At 51.5% G+C, this 17,477-nt stretch overlaps 1 protein-coding gene across 1 annotated transcript in view; it reads left to right on the top strand.

Moving 5' to 3' along the window:
- LOC309364432 (uncharacterized protein) overlaps positions 1–17,477 on the top strand; it is a 67,732-nt gene that overhangs the window by 8,917 nt on the left and 41,338 nt on the right. The gene's annotated exons all lie outside the window — the stretch shown is intronic.

Genomic DNA, 17,477 nt, shown 5'->3' on the forward strand with positions numbered 1-17,477 from the left:
GTCCAATGTTCGTATACACCTTGTCAAGAGTATTTTCTCCCCTTATTGCACACTCAATGTGCTGATGGGATTTTGGGAGTGCTGCCCTCACATCTGTGTGAGTGAAGTCCCCTGCAATAATCCGCACTGCCTCCGGGTATCTGCTCAATTTAGCATTGATGTTTTCATGCATACTACTCATGGCCCTGCAGGCATTTGCAGAAGGTGCTAGAGAAGAAAGCTGCAGAGATAGTGCGCACCCTGGAAATGATCCCTTTCAGCTTCCGCCTTCTGGAAGAAGGTACAGGGTTATAAGGACTACGACTAGCCACCTGAGAAGCAGTTTTTATCCAAATGCGATTTTAGTTTTAAATGCAGTGTAACGTAGTCTCTATGGGAGTATATTGTATTTAATTATGGGGTATCAGAGTTTTAGGGGGCTAACCAGGCTGGGGTAGCTGGGATAGCAGGCTTTTTGGTTTTTGAATGTTATATAACTGATGTACATTTTTTCAATTTCGTTGTTCTGTATGGGACAATGACAATAAAGAATATTGTATTGTATCGAGACTCATCTGGAAAGTGCTATATCATGTTCCTTTCCCCACTTGCCAGGAGTCTGAGCTCCATTTGGGGTTTCTCCTTCCGTACCCCAAGGTTCCTCCAAGGCCTTGGGGAAGGAAACTGAGGCAGGCTCTGCTTGCTCCCCAGGGCCCTTCGGGGGGGGGCTGTGTCTTCCTCTGGGCGTGGCACCCCCTGGAAGCCTTGGAAGAAAGGCAGGAGACCCTCAGCAGAGAACAGCCAAGTCCGGTTCTTCTCTGCAATGGCTTCCTCTTCTGAGAGCTCCCTCTCTTTCTTGTCTGGGCTGGACTGGGAGGACCCCAGTTCAGCAATTTCCCCAGTCCCCACACTGGGCTCCATTGGCCCCGAGACTTCTCCTGTTGAACTACTGCTTGAGGCGGAGGAACAAGCGAGGGCCATCCAGAAAGGGCTCCTGGGACCTTGAGGGGCCAGAAGGGGAGTCTCCAGCTGTTAACGGAAAACTCCGAGGGCTCCCTTGGACAAAAACAAAGACACCAACCAGGATAACATGGAGCAAAACAGCAGTCTGTAGGCTTGGCCTTTATTGAACTGTTGCAACGGGGGTGTGCAAGGCCTTCTAAAGACTTTTGAAACTGTCACCCTGTAGATCAAGACCACCCCCCAGAAACATCATACATCCATCACAGAAAGGAGGGGTGGTGGTGGTAACCTGAGTGTCCTGTCACCTGGCTGGTTCCCCCTTTCCCCCTCCCCAAGAGTACTTTCCAGGTGACAGAGGGGAGTTTGCAGTTTCCTGCCCCCAGAGGGAAGATCTGATCATTGTCCTTTGTTTCAGTCAGTGCTGAATCCACTCCCATATGCAAGTTCTTTGTGATCTTGATTGTCTTCTGTCTGGGACCATCCGGGTTGGCATAGCAACTGGGCAGGGCTCCTGTGGATGTGCTGGGCTGGCCTGTATCAAACCTTCACCATTTCCCCAGTTACAGATAGGTAGCCCTGTTGGTCTGCCATAGTCAAAACAAAATAAAAAAATTCCTTCCAGTAGCACCTTAAAGACCAACTAAGTTAGTTCTAGGTATGAGCTTTCGTGTTGTTACGGAAGGGGGGGGCATGTCTTCTTCACCTTCTTCTTCGCTACAATATATCAATTTATTTCCAATTGTCAATGTCAAAAGGGACTAAAATCTATAAAATTCATAGAAAATCAACGTGCCAGTTTGCTCTGATCAGCCTTTCCTCCAGGCAATGTCAGGTGCCAGACTATGCATATTTGAGACCATTGTTTTCTCATCCCCAGGAAGTGTTTATCTGTGCATATCTCCAGCTCTGCATATTCCCCCCTCCCTCCTCCTTATGTTAATCCGGTGTAGCTCTGCATATTCCCCCCTCCCTCCTCCATATGTTAATCTGTGTAACCCAACCTCCCTTTAATATATTCATGATGTAATCTGTGTAACCAAACCTCTCTTTAATGTATTCATGACGTGTTTTGCACTGTATTCTGGGACATGGAGGGAAGTTTCAAAAACTCATGTCACCTCTTTCTCACTGTTCAATCTCGTCTTGAACCTGTTGGCCAATAAACTTGGATCTTCTGCAGTTTGCTCCTGTCTCCGGCTGAGCTCATTTTCCTCCGCAGGGACCCGCGGACTTAGTCCGACGAACTGGGTGGCAGAGCAGCCTCGCACCCAGATTTTTGCCATAACAGTTGGCGCCCAACGTGGGGCATGCGGTTCTCCCGCGTTGCTGACCGGGGGCCCCGAAATCTTCAGCCGGCACCAGGCCATTTTGCCTGGGAAGATCCTTTGGACCCCCGGCCATCTTCCGGGCGGTAATCGAAAGCCCCAGGAGTTCAGCCGGGGAGCAAAGAGGGATCCAGCCGGCTTATTCATCCTGGGATCATCATAGAAGACGCGTGAGTATGAGTGAGGAAAAGGAAAATCCAGTGCACTGGTGGGAAAGGGGTGGAAATCTCCTGGCAACTGAATTCTCTGCCCTCCTCTCTATCGCTCCTTCTCGCCTGTCTCTTGGTCCAATTGGTGAGAGAGACCGTGGACTGCTGCTCGACCCAAAAAGGGGGTTCTGAGCTCTATCTCTTTCTCCTCTCAAACCCTCCAGTCAGCCGCACCAACTGAGAGTCCGAAAGTAAGACGGAGAGACCCGACTTGAAAAACAGCCGACTCTCCGCAACGGACGTCCCAGTTATAATAATAATAATAATAATTTATTATTTGTACCCCGCCCATCTGGCTGGGTTTCCCCAGCCACTCTGGGCGGCTTCCACAAAAACCAGAAATACACTAAAATATCACAGATTAAAAACTTCCCTGAACAGGGCTGCCTTAAGATGTCTTCTGAAAGTAAGGTAGTTATTTATCACTTTGACATCTGATTGGAGGGCGTTCCACAAGGCGGGTGCCACTACCGAGAAGGCCCTCTGCCTGGTTCCCTGTAGCTTTGCTTCTCGTAATGAGGGAACCGCCAGAAGGCCCTCGGCGCTGGACCTCAGCGTCCGGGCAGAACGATGGGGGTGGAGACGCTCCTTCAGGTATACTGGGCCGAGGCCGTTTAGGGCTTTAAAGGTCAACACCAGCACTTTGAATTGTGCTCGGAAACGTACTGGGAGCCAATGTAGGTCTTTCAAGACCGGTGTTATGTGGTCTCGGCGGCTGCCCCCAGTCACCAGTCTAGCTGCCGCATTCTGGATTAGTTGTAGTTTCCGAGTCACCTTCAAAGGTAGCCCCACGTAGAGCGCATTGCAGTAGTCCAAGCGGGAGATAACTAGAGCATGCACCACTCTGGCGAGACAGTCCGCGGGCAGGTAGGGTCTCAGCCTGCGTACCAGGTGGAGTTGGTAGACAGCTGCCCTGGATACAGAATTGACCTGCGCCTCCATGGACAGCTGTGAGTCCAAAATGACTCCCAGGCTGCGCACCTGGTCCTTCAGGGGCACAGTTACCCCATTCAGGACCAGGGAGTCCCCCACACCAGCCCGCCCCCTGTCCCCCAAAAACAGTACTTCTGTCTTGTCAGGATTCAACCTCAATCCATTAGCCGCCATCCATCCTCCAACCGCCTCCAGGCACTCACACAGGACCTTCACCGCCTTCACTGGTTCTGATTTGAAAGAGAGGTAGAGCTGGGTATCATCTGCATATTGATGGACACCCAGTCCAAACCCCCTGATGATCTCTCCCAGCGGCTTCATATAGATGTTAAAAAGCATGGGGGAGAGGACGGAACCCTGAGGCACCCCACAAGTGAGGGCCCAGGGGTCTGAACACTCATCCCCCACCACCACTTTCTGAACACGGCCCAGGAGGAAGGAGCGAAACCACTGTATAACAGTGCCCCCAGCTCCCAGCCCTCCTAGACGGTCCAGAAGGATGTTATGGTCGATTGTATCAAAGGCCGCTGAGAGATCCAGCAGAACTAGGAAACAACTCTCACCTTTGTCCCTAGCTCGCCGGAGATCATCAACCAGCGCGACCAAGGCAGTTTCAGTCCCATGATGAGGCCTGAATCCCGATTGGAAGGGATCCAAATGGTCCGCATCCTCCAGGCGTGCCTGGAGTTGTTCAGCAACCACGCGCTCAATCACCTTGCCCAAGAATGGAAGATTTGAGACTGGGCGATAGTTGGCCATACTGGCCGGGTCTAAAGATGGTTTTTTAAGAAGCGGTTTGATGACCGCCTCCTTCAGCGGATCTGGGAATGCTCCCTCACAGAGGGAAGCATTCACCACCCCGCAGAGCCCATCGCCCAGCCCTTCCCGGCTTGCTTTTATTAGCCAGGATGGGCAAGGATCCAGGAGACAGGTGGTTGGTTTCACGCGTCCAAGCAGCCTGTCCACATCCTCGGGGGTAATGGATTGAAATCGATTCCATGCAACTTGACCAGGCAGAGCTCTAGCACTCTCCCGCCCCAGCCCTGCTCCCACGGTGGTGTCTAGCTCCTTCCGAATATGAGTGATTTTATCCGCAAAAAACTTTGCAAAATCGTTGCAGGAGATCTTGGGGTCTTTACAAAGCCCCGGTGGTAAAGGTGGTTCTGTTAAATTACGAACCACCTGAAAAAGTCTCCTGCTACTATTTTCTGCAGATGCAATAGAGGCGGTGAAGAAAGTCTTCTTCGCCGTCGCTATCGCCACTTGGTAGGCTCGACGTTGAGCTCTAACCTGTGTCCGGTCAGATTCGGAGTGAGTTTTTTGCCACCGACGCTCTAGCCGTCTCAACAATTGTTTCATCGCCCTCAGCTCCGAAGAAAACCACGGAGCTGTCCGGGCTCCATGCAATCGGAGAGGGCGCTTCGGAGCCAGACAGTCGATAGCCCTGGTTAACTCCGCATTCCAGCGGGCCACCAGGGAATCAGCTGAAAGGCCATCAACATGGGATAAGGCATCCCCTACCACTCTCTGGAAACCATTTGGATCCATTAAGTGGCGGGGGCGGACCATCCGAATTGGTTCCACCTCCCTGCAGAGGGGAAGGGTCGCGGAGAAGTCCAGTTGCACCAGGAAGTGATCTGACCATGGCACTTCTTTTGTTTCACTTTTACTTAGTGTCAGATCACCCACGTCACTAGAGGTGAACACCAGGTCTAAGGCATGTCCATGACTATGAGTTGGGCCAAACTTATTCAGGGACAGCCCCATGGAGGCCATGCTTTCCACGAAGTCCCGAGCTGCCCCTTGTAAGGTCGTGTCGGCATGGATGTTAAAATCCCCTAGGACAACCAAACTAGGTGTCTCTAGGAGAAAATCCGCCACGACCTGAAGCAGCTCAGACAGGGAATCCTTGGTGCAGCGGGGAGGTCGGTACACCAAAAGGAATCCTGTACTGCCCCTATTGCCCAACTTCCAGAACATGCACTCAGAGAACTGGATCTTCCCAGTAGGACGCCTGGTGCAAGCTAGTGACTTCCTAAAAATCACTGCAACCCCCCCTCCCCGCCCACATGACCTGGGTTGCTGTGCGTAAGAGAAACCTGGTGGGCAAGCAGCGGCAAGGACAGGCCCATCTGCTTCCTCCAACCAGGTCTCCGTCACACATGCCAGGTCAAGTCCTCCATCCACGATCAGGTCGTGGATGGCAGTGGTTTTGTTCATCATTGACCTGGCATTACACAGCAACACCTTCAGGTCATGTGGGTTTCCCCTGTTGATTCCAGTATCCATCCGGTCAAGGCCAGACCCGGAGGCAGGGATAGTCTTCAACCAACGACTAAACCTGCCTCCTCGGTAATGACATGGTCTGGTCTTAGCGTAACTCCGCCTCCTGCCCATGATCACCGAGATCGGATGTCCTATTGCTTCCCCCCCCGTGGAACTTGTCCCAGCCATCGTGGGGCCCCACTTCCAGGCAGCCCTGATCTAGCCCCTTCAAAACACAACACAAACTATACAGAACCAATAAAACAACAACAACAACAAAAAGGAACAAAACAATTATACTAAAATTAATCCCCAACCAAATATCCATCCCACCCACCCCCAGCAATGGAAAAAAAGAAATAAAACTTTAAATTGCCACCGACTGTTTGAGGACATTTTAAAGCACATTGACCCCCTGGAACAGGGAAGCAATGGCAGAACATTTCCCACCCTTCCCAAGAGTTTGTTCCAAAAGTTTGTTCCTGGGCCACGCCCCCTGGGCCAGTTGGAAAAGGCCCTGGAAGGGAGCAGGCCCTGCAGTCCTCACCCAGCCGATGGTCCGAGGCCTCACTGCAGCAGGAGTCCCTTTATAGCCAGGAGAGAGGGCCTGGGCCACGCCCCCTGGGCCAGTTGGAAAAGGCCCTGGAAGGGAGCAGGCCCTGCAGTCCTCACCCAGCCGATGGTCCGAGGCCTCACTGCAGCAGGAGTCCCTTTATAGCCAGGAGAGAGGGCCTGGGCCACGCCCCCTGGGCCAGTTGGAAAAGGCCCTGGGAGGGAGCAGGCCCTGCAGTCCTCACCCAGCTGATGGTCCGAGGCTTCCCCGCAGCAGGAGTCCCTTTATAGCCAGGAGAGAGGGCCTGGGCCACGCCCCCTGGGCCAGTTGGAAAAGGCCCTGGAAGGGAGCAGGCCCTGCAGTCCTCACCCAGCTGATGGTCCGAGGCTTCCCCACAGCAGGAGTCCCTTTATAGCCAGGAGAGAGGGCCTGGGCCACGCCCCCTGGGCCAGTTGGAAAAGGCCCTGGAAGGGAGCAGGCCCTGCAGTCCTCACCCAGCTGATGGTCCGAGGCTTCCCCACAGCAGGAGTCCCTTTATAGCCAGGAGAGAGGGCCTGGGCCACGCCCCCTGGGCCAGTTGGAAAAGGCCCTGGAAGGGAGCAGGCCCTGCAGTTCTCACCCAGCTGATGGTCCGAGGCTTCCCCACAGCAGGAGTCCCTTTATAGCCAGGAGAGAGGGCCTGGGCCACGCCCCCTGGGCCAGTTGGAAAAGGCCCTGGAAGGGAGCAGGCCCTGCAGTCCTCACCCAGCTGATGGTCCGAGGCTTCCCCACAGCAGGAGTCCCTTTATAGCCAGGAGAGAGGGCCTGGGCCACGCCCCCTGGGCCAGTTGGAAAAGGCCCTGGAAGGGAGCAGGCCCTGCAGTCTTCACCCAGCCGATGGTCCGAGGCCTCACTGCAGCAGGAGTCCCTTTATAGCCAGGAGAGAGGGCCTGGGCCACGCCCCCTGGGCCAGTTGGAAAAGGCCCTGGGAGGGAGCAGGCCCTGCAGTCCTCACCCAGCTGATGGTCCGAGGCCTCACTGCAGCAGGAGTCCCTTTATAGCCAGGAGAGAGGGCCTGGGCCACGCCCCCTGGGCCAGTTGGAAAAGGCCCTGGGAGGGAGCAGGCCCTGCAGTTCTCACCCAGCTGATGGTCCGAGGCCTCACTGCAGCAGGAGTCCCTTTATAGCCAGGAGAGAGGGCCTGGGCCACGCCCCCTGGGCCAGTTGGAAAAGGCCCTGGGAGGGAGCAGGCCCTGCAGTCCTCACCCAGCCGATGGTCCGAGGCCTCACTGCAGCAGGAGTCCCTTTATAGCCAGGAGAGAGGGCCTGGGCCACGCCCCCTGGGCCAGTTGGAAAAGGCCCTGGGAGGGAGCAGGCCCTGCAGTTCTCACCCAGCTGATGGTCCGAGGCTTCCCCGCAGCAGGAGTCCCTTTATAGCCAGGAGAGAGGGCCTGGGCCAGTTGGAAAAGGCCCTGGAAGGGAGCAGGCCCTGCAGTCCTCACCCAGCCGATGGTCCGAGGCCTCACTGCAGCAGGAGTCCCTTTATAGCCAGGAGAGAGGGCCTGGGCCACGCCCCCTGGGCCAGTTGGAAAAGGCCCTGGGAGGGAGCAGGCCCTGCAGTTCTCACCCAGCTGATGGTCCGAGGCTTCCCCGCAGCAGGAGTCCCTTTATAGCCAGGAGAGAGGGCCTGGGCCAGTTGGAAAAGGCCCTGGAAGGGAGCAGGCCCTGCAGTCCTCACCCAGCCGATGGGTGAAAGCAAGGGGTTGGAGTTCTTCTTCCGAACTTCCCGAGCGCCCTTACGGAGGGGGCAGGAAGGGGTCTGGCTTTCTATCCAATCCCAGAAGGGGGATTTTCGGTTCGAAACTCTATCCAGGGATCCCCCGATCTGGCACCGCACGGCGCGGGCGTTCAGTAGGGCCCCTTTTCCTGAGTTTGTGGCGATAGGTAGGAGGTTGCCAGGAGGGATAGCCCATGAGGAATTGGGCAGGATCGGCAGAGTGGAAAAGGACCCCAGGTTATTGACTAAGGAAATAGGAAGGAAATATAAGGAACCGGATAGCTAGAGCTCTTTAAAAACCCACTAAGGAAGTCGCCAAGCGACGAAAGACCCCTCTTTACTATAGCCCCTGTACAAGTTACCCAAATCCTAATCAACCCCTCTCTTTCTCCCTTCTCTATCCCCCCAAAAAAGGAAACAACAACAAAAAGCAACAACAACAACGCATGCATATATAAAGGGGTACCCAGTCAACTAAGCATTGTGAGCCCTGCCAGTTTGGTTAACTGGTGGTGTTTGAAGAGGCAAGGAGGCTCTTAAAACCATGTGGGACCTTCCTACTAATTTCACTTAATGAAGCTAAAGGAAGCGGCCCAACTCCTTGCAATAACCAACTAAAGGATGAGAATATATATGTTTACATGTTGTCTGTTATGTGTGTTGTCTGTTAATACATATATGAGCATATGTATGTTTACATGTTGTCTGTTATGTGTGTTGTCTGTTCCTTCTGTCTCTGGCAGACTGCCTTTCTTAAGTGTGCATAGTTTAAACTGCAAGCTTGCTTCAAAATTTTAAATCTAAGGAAGCCATGTTGGGCCTTATCAATCTTAAAACAAAAAAAAAAAAAATGGAGAATGGAGTGTGCAAATGTTTGTTATTTGAGAGAGGCTCCAAAAGAGAGTTTTCCTCCCAAGTGGTAAAATCCTGTATATGTGCTACTTGTGTTCTGGAAGGAGGATTACCCCACCTCCTTCCTCTAGTTAAGTGAGGAGGGTGGTTTAAGTCTAATGGTAAATGGTGTTTTGTTGTAACTTTTGAGTTTGTGAGTACACCTGTGTTCCAGTCTATTTTGGAAGGTGAAGCTAACCAAATGTTTCTGCTGCAAAAGCCTAGTTGAGCCAACTGCTCTCTCAAGCTAAAATGCAGTGCATGTATTTCATTAAGCATATGCCTATGAAAGTATGGTGTTCATTCTAAGAAAATATGTGAGTCCAGTTTTAACTTTGATTTGGTTGGACAGAAGAGTTATTGTAAGGCTCCTGATATCAGTCTCTATAAGACTTCCTGGCCTCTTTTGTTAGAAAATGCCCCCCCCTTTGTTTCACTCTGCCTCCCTCAGTTGTTTTCTCCCTTCTTACTTCTGTGCCAGGTAAATTTACTCCCAAGTAAGCTTCCTTTAAAGGAAACTGCAAAGAGGGGAGGGGGGGCAACACTTGTGTATTCCCCTTAAAATCAAGTCTAGGGCTGTTTTAACTATGCTTGATAAGAGATCCTCTCCCTATCTTACGAAAACTGTTCACTTCAATCTTCCTTTAAATATCATTTCAAACTCTCACTCAAACTAGCTTCAAGATCTGCTAAAGGGGCTCTGTATAAAGTTGGGTACTTTTATTTTCCTCTTCCTTAGTACATGATAGGAGCATTGATTATGGTCTCTTCCCCAGTTGTGCCTGTGTACATAAGTATGTGTGTCTCTCTCTGGTAGTACAAATCTTGCTATGAACCCTGTATTTTAGGGTTGGACTAGATGACCCCAGGGTCCCTTTCAACTCTCCCAATTTGTGGCTGTGTGGAAGGACATGTGTCCGCAAGCATTGCAGGGTAATTCTTAAATTCTGGTGTGGTGATGGAGTTGAAATTCAGCCTAGCTTTGCTCTTTAGTTTTAAAAAGGTGAGAGGTGAAGCTGTGATGTTTTGAAGCACAACTGGTAATACCAAGCATTTGAGTGATTACAGTGTTTATCATTTTGTTTATCATTTTGTCTACTATTTGAAAATCAGACCAATACATATGGGCCTTGACCAATCCTGTAAATAAAGGGGCAGGAAAATTTTTGTCTGCAAATGGTAAGGCCGAAAAACTTAGAATGTTAAAAAAAAAAAATTAAAAAAAATCCTATGAATTCTGACTCTGGCCATTTTTTCCCATATATAAGGGCGCGGCATTGTTCCACGAATGGCCAGAGGAATATTAGCCCTTTCCTGTACATAAAGGAAGCAGTCGCTTTGCTTGGGCTGAAATTGCTAGCTTTGTTGGTGAATACTTCAATTGCTGAGTTTCTCTCTTTTGTTTTAAATCTAACCCTCTTTTAAAATCTACTCCTTACCCTTCCCTTATTCAAATTCTAATTTTGCCAAAAGATGCAACATTTCAATAGTATAAACGGTTTGCTGAGACATGAACTCCACACATGCACAGAGACTAGATCAGCAAAAAAAAAAAAGGATAGGAAAAGAAATGAGAGAGAGAGAGAGGAAGGAGGGGGAACTGTGGGGGGGGGAGGAGGTTTATGTAAAACTTGGAACCATTGAGAGAAATCACCCTTAATGTGTCCCAAGTTTGAAATCTTAACATGCCAAATTCTTTTCACAGGTAAATATCAAAGAATTCCACCCCTCAATGGGATTTAAATCACAGACTTTGTTTGTGTGCATTTTAGGAACAGCATTTCCTGACAGGCTTCTCACATGAAATAATTTTCCCTTTTAACAGGATATGTGAACCCCGATAACAAAGTGTTTGTCCCTTTTTTTCTCCCACAACAACTTTCTTTCTGTTCTGTGAAATCCCTGCTGTATTAACTTTCTTTCTGTTCTGTGAAATCCCTGCTGTATTAGTGACTTCCATCCCTTTGTGTCTTTGACACTTTAAAGTTATAAATAATCTGTTTCCATTTATTTAATCCGTTTAATCCGTTTTTTCATGATGTCTATGAAATTAATTGAAGCATAACCAAACATTGTTTGTGGAATGGTATTTGTTTACCTTTTGCCTGAGCATTTCTTATTAATTCTGTCATTTTGGCTAGTTCATGGTACTTGCACAAAGTTACATTGCCATTAAGTCATTTTCCAGTATTTTGCTATTAACACTCTAGCCGATGTTGTCACATCAAGAAACACTCTTTTATTTTCATTGTTACTTCAGATCTCTTAAAATTCTGTGTCTTAGCATTTATTTATTTTGGTTCCTCATAGGTCATTGTGTGTGTGTGTTTGTGTGTGTGTTTTATTATTATTTAACTGTGTCTTTTAAGTCCACCCTGTCCTTACAGGATATCACTTCTACAAGTGTGTTACTACAGATCCAATGAAAAGCTTCGCTACCACGAGACTTATTACCTGCAACAACAAATTTCTTTCAAAGGGGAAGTGGGGCTGACAAAGAGGGGAGGAGTTGAATTGCAAGGACATCTTTTGACTCTTATATTCAACTGATATTTAATTAGTTTGTTGTGTATTATGTATTATTATGTAGGAATGTTGAAATGTGTTTGACAGTGTTATTTCCACAAAGGGAAGAATTTTTTTTGTGTGTGTGTGTGTAATTGTCTTATGTTTAATGTATACTGTCTTATTCCTTATACCCCAATGGAGGATTTTCATACATTTTATGCTTTCAAATGGATCAGGCTATTGTGTAGTTCAATGTTTAGATAACCACATTTCGCTGTCCCACCTGGCACACTGCCAACCTTCCCTACCCATTTTAAAATGTGTTAAAACTCACTTTACCAAGGAGAAGCTTCAGGAAGGTGTATATGCCTTGATTTAGCAGGAATGATCCCTTATAGAGTTAAATTGACTTATTTGGACAAGTGCCCCTTTTAAGAATGGTTTTCTTTTAACAGATTGGTTTGAAGAGTTAAGAACCATGGGGCAAGATAAATTCAAATTGGACCCAGTGTGAATTGGGCATGTGTATCCAGGCTGCAATTAGCTTTTGGTCCTTTTAAGTGCAAGTGAGCAACTTCCCATGACTGTTGACCAGAGCCTCTAAAATAAAACCCCATAGAAAGGCCAAGGTAAAGATATTTCCCTCAGGATGTGTCCAAACCTGTGCCAGCTGTGATGGGTGCCAGGCAACATGGCTAATATGAAAGCCCTAAGTGGATTCACCAGGGATTGCCACTACTGTGACACGTGAGACCACAGAAGAGCTACCTTGACACCTGAGAACACAAAATGGCGGGGGGCAAAGCGAACTGCATTTTTTCCCAGTCAATAGTGGACCTTCCTGCTAAATGTAAAGCATAGACCACTACTGAACAAAATACAACAGGTGTTCCTTTATGCGATATCCTATACCCAGCTATCTGCACTACTATATTTGCAAATGGCCTTAAGAGGCATGATTTGCAAGTCCCCTTCAGGTTTGCACAAACCCACACATCTAGTACGGTAGATACAAAGTTATTATTTAGTGCATATCTACATAACATAAACATACATTGTATTGGTCCGTGTTGCTCCCTCCTTTGTTGCCCTGCTCAACCCACCTCCTTTTCCATTAGGGCCTATTCCCACTCACACGGCACCCCACCTTCCCCGAGATTTAGGGTGCGGAGAAAAGATTTGCAAGTTCTTACAGAACTTTAATGCAAATCTATCTCCGAATGGGGGACTGTTACGGAAGGGGGGGGCATGTCTTCTTCACCTTCTTCTTCGCTACAATATATCAATTTATTTCCAATTGTCAATGTCAAAAGGGACTAAAATCTATAAAATTCATAGAAAATCAACGTGCCAGTTTGCTCTGATCAGCCTTTCCTCCAGGCAATGTCAGGTGCCAGACTATGCATATTTGAGACCATTGTTTTCTCATCCCCAGGAAGTGTTTATCTGTGCATATCTCCAGCTCTGCATATTCCCCCCTCCCTCCTCCTTATGTTAATCCGGTGTAGCTCTGCATATTCCCCCCTCCCTCCTCCATATGTTAATCTGTGTAACCCAACCTCCCTTTAATATATTCATGATGTAATCTGTGTAACCAAACCTCTCTTTAATGTATTCATGACGTGTTTTGCACTGTATTCTGGGACATGGAGGGAAGTTTCAAAAACTCATGTCACCTCTTTCTCACTGTTCAATCTCGTCTTGAACCTGTTGGCCAATAAACTTGGATCTTCTGCAGTTTGCTCCTGTCTCCGGCTGAGCTCATTTTCCTCCGCAGGGACCCGCGGACTTAGTCCGACGAACTGGGTGGCAGAGCAGCCTCGCACCCAGATTTTTGCCATAACAGTGTGCATGCACACTTCTTCCCCATTTTGTAGTCCTTCCTTCATGGAGTCAAATAAAAGTGGAACAGTGCAGATCCGATGTATGGTTGATTTTCTATGAATTTATCACAGAAGCGTAGGGTATGTAGTGAGTGTGTGTGTGTGGAGTTTGTACAAACTGAATGATGGCGGTGGGTTTCCTGCGACAAGGGAGAGAGAGACCCCCCTGCCACCCCTTAGTCTGAAAGCCCCCTCCTTCCTGCTCCCCTCCCAAGAGGGTCCCCCTTGTGTCTCTGAGGGACGAGAGACCTTTCTGCCCCCCTCCCAAGAGGGTCCCCCTTGTGTCTCTGAGGGACGAGAGACCTTTCTGCCCCCCTCCCAAGAGGGTCCCCCTTGTGTCTCTGAGGGACGAGAGACCTTTCTGCCCCCTCCCAAGAGGGTCCCCCTTGTGTCTCTGAGGGACCAGAGACCTTCCTGCCCCCCTCCCAAGAGGGTCCCCCTTGTGTCTCTGAGGGACGAGAGACCTTTCTGCCCCCCTCCCAAGAGGGTCCCCCTTGTGTCTCTGAGGGACCAGAGACCTTCCTGCCCCCCACCCAAGAGGGTCCCCCTTGTGTCTCTGAGGGACGAGAGACCTTTCTGCCCCCCTCCCAAGAGGGTCCCCCTTGTGTCTCTGAGGGACGAGAGACCTTCCTGCCCCCCTCCCAAGAGGGTCCCCCTTGTGTCTCTGAGGGACGAGAGACCTTCCTGCCCCCCTCCCAAGAGGGTCCCCCTTGTGTCTCTGAGGGACGAGAGACCTTCCTGCCCCCCTCCCAAGAGGGTCCCCCTTGTGTCTCTGAGGGACGAGAGACCTTTCTGCCCCCCTCCCAAGAGGGTCCCCCTTGTGTCTCTGAGGGACGAGAGACCTTCCTGCTCCCCCCCAAGAGGGTCCCCCTTGTGTCTCTGAGGGACGAGAGACCTTCCTGCCCCCCTCCCAAGAGGGTCCCCCTTGTGTCTCTGAGGGACGAGAGACCTTCCTGCCCCCCTCCCAAGAGGGTCCCCCTTGTGTCTCTGAGGGACGAGAGACCTTTCTGCCCCCCTCCCAAGAGGGTCCCCCTTGTGTCTCTGAGGGACGAGAGACCTTCCTGCCCCCCTCCCAAGAGGGTCCCCCTTGTGTCTCTGAGGGACGAGAGACCTTTCTGCCCCCCTCCCAAGAGGGTCCCCCTTGTGTCTCTGAGGGACGAGAGACCTTCCTGCTCCCCCCCAAGAGGGTCCCCCTTGTGTCTCTGAGGGACGAGAGACCTTCCTGCCCCCCTCCCAAGAGGGTCCCCCTTGTGTCTCTGAGGGACGAGAGACCTTCCTGCTGCCCCCCAAGAGGGTCCCCCTTGTGTCTCTGAGGGACGAGAGACCTTCCTGCCCCCCTCCCAAGAGGGTCCCCCTTGTGTCTCTGAGGGACGAGAGACCTTCCTGCTCCCCCCCAAGAGGGTCCCCCTTGTGTCTCTGAGGGACGAGAGACCTTCCTGCCCCCCTCCCAAGAGGGTCCCCCTTGTGTCTCTGAGGGACGAGAGACCTTCCTGCTCCCCCCCAAGAGGGTCCCCCTTGTGTCTCTGAGGGACGAGAGACCTTTCTGCCCCCCTCCCAAGAGGGTCCCCCTTGTGTCTCTGAGGGACGAGAGACCTTCCTGCCCCCCTCCCAAGGGGGTCCCCCTTGTGTCTCTGAGGGACGAGAGACCTTCCTGCTCCCCCCCAAGAGGGTCCCCCTTGTGTCTCTGAGGGACGAGAGACCTTTCTGCCCCCCTCCCAAGAGGGTCCCCCTTGTGTCTCTGAGGGACGAGAGACCTTTCTGCCCCCCTCCCAAGAGGGTCCCCCTTGTGTCTCTGAGGGACGAGAGACCTTCCTGCTCCCCCCCAAGAGGGTCCCCCTTGTGTCTCTGAGGGACGAGAGACCTTTCTGCCCCCCTCCCAAGAGGGTCCCCCTTGTGTCTCTGAGGGACGAGAGACCTTTCTGCCCCCCTCCCAAGAGGGTCCCCCTTGTGTCTCTGAGGGACGAGAGACCTTCCTGCCCCCCTCCCAAGAGGGTCCCCCTTGTGTCTCTGAGGGACGAGAGACCTTCCTGCTCCCCCCCAAGAGGGTCCCCCTTGTGTCTCTGAGGGACGAGAGACCTTCCTGCTCCCCCCCAAGAGGGTCCCCCTTGTGTCTCTGAGGGACGAGAGACCTTCCTGCCCCCCTCCCAAGGGGGTCCCCCTTGTGTCTCTGAGGGACGAGAGACCTTCCTGCCCCCCTCCCAAGAGGGTCCCCCTTGTGTCTCTGAGGGACGAGAGACCTTCCTGCCCCCCTCCCAAGAGGGTCCCCCTTGTGTCTCTGAGGGACGAGAGACCTTTCTGCCCCCCTCCCAAGAGGGTCCCCCTTGTGTCTCTGAGGGACGAGAGACCTTTCTGCCCCCCTCCCAAGAGGGTCCCCCTTGTGTCTCTGAGGGACGAGAGACCTTCCTGCTCCCCCCCAAGAGGGTCCCCCTTGTGTCTCTGAGGGACGAGAGACCTTTCTGCCCCCCTCCCAAGAGGGTCCCCCTTGTGTCTCTGAGGGACGAGAGACCTTTCTGCCCCCCTCCCAAGAGGGTCCCCCTTGTGTCTCTGAGGGACGAGAGACCTTCCTGCCCCCCTCCCAAGAGGGTCCCCCTTGTGTCTCTGAGGGACGAGAGACCTTCCTGCTCCCCCCCAAGAGGGTCCCCCTTGTGTCTCTGAGGGACGAGAGACCTTTCTGCCCCCCCCAAGAGGGTCCCCCTTGTGTCTCTGAGGGACGAGAGACCTTTCTGCCCCCCTCCCAAGAGGGTCCCCCTTGTGTCTCTGAGGGACGAGAGACCTTTCTGCCCCCCTCCCAAGAGGGTCCCCCTTGTGTCTCTGAGGGACGAGAGACCTTCCTGCCCCCCTCCCAAGAGGGTCCCCCTTGTGTCTCTGAGGGACGAGAGACCTTCCTGCTCCCCACTGTAGCAGGAACCCCCCCACCCCAATCATTCTGTTTGTATAAACTTCACACTCACACACTACATACGCCACATTTCTGTTATAAATTCATAGAAAATCAACCATACATTGGATTTGCACTGTTCCATTTTTATTTTTACTCCATATGACAAGAACTAACAAAGGGGGGTGATTTAGTCCTGGTCAGCCAAATCCCTTCACTGTCTCAGCACATAAACAGGAGCCCTGCCCATGCCAACCCTGATGATCCCAGACAGAAGACAATCAAGATCACAAAGAACCTGCATATGGGAGTGGATTCAAACAAAGGACACTGATCAGATCTTCCCTCAGGGGGCAGGAAACTGCAAAATCCCCTTTGTCTCCTAGAAATTCCTGGAAGGGGAGGGGGAAAGGAGGAACCAGCCAGGTGACAAGACACTCAAGTTACCACCAACTCCTCCCTCAGCCCCTCCTTTCTGTAATATATGCCTCCCACAACCCCTCCTTTCTGTAATGTATGCATGATGTTTCTGGGGGTGGGCTTGATCTAGAGGAGGGGAATTTCAAAAGTTTTTATAAGACCTTGCACACTATTCTTCTGGGTCTTTCCTCTCTCCTGCACGTGAGGGGAACACCCTGTTGCAACAGTTCAATAAAGGCCAAGCCTATAGGCTGCTGTTTTGCTCCAAGTTATCCTGGTTGGTGTCTTTGTTTTGTCCAAGGGAGCCCTCGGATTTTCCTGTAACAGTTGGCGACCATTCTCAGGGACACTTGGTTCTCCTGCAGAGGTGAGAGGGGAGACAGAGGGGATCGGGCGCCACTGGGCAGCCTTAGCCCAGGGATCCTTCTTCCTCTCCCTGCCTCCTCTTTGCGGGCGGTAATCAATCGTCACCAAAAGCCTAACCAGGGGGAGCAAAGGCGAGGTCAAGCCGGCTAAAAAGAAAGGATCCCGGGATCCGCGGGGGACATCTTCGAACGTGAGTATGGTTTGAAGTAAATACATTGGGAGGGGGGTGGAGAAGCAGCGTCCCCACGGCAGCCAGACTTTCCTTCTTTCATTTCTGACGTTCCCTCCCGGGGTCGTCCAGGAACGTCTTAAACTCTCCCCTTTTCTCCCCCGATTCTCCCCTTTCGGAGGGTGGCCAGGGAGGTCGCGGAACTTTACTGTATGATGTTGCCTTTCGGAGTCGTCTAGGAACATCAAAACCTTTCCCTTTCTCTCCCCCCAATTTCTTACATGGAACGTGTCCGGGGAAATTGTGGTACTTTTACTGTTTTCCGACGTTCCCTCGCAGGGTCGTCCAGGAACGTCTTAATCTCTCTATCCCTTTTCTCC

This window comes from Podarcis melisellensis (genome assembly GCF_964234715.1).
Source record: "Podarcis melisellensis genome assembly, chromosome: 2".
Classification (NCBI taxonomy): domain Eukaryota; kingdom Metazoa; phylum Chordata; class Lepidosauria; order Squamata; family Lacertidae; genus Podarcis; species Podarcis melisellensis.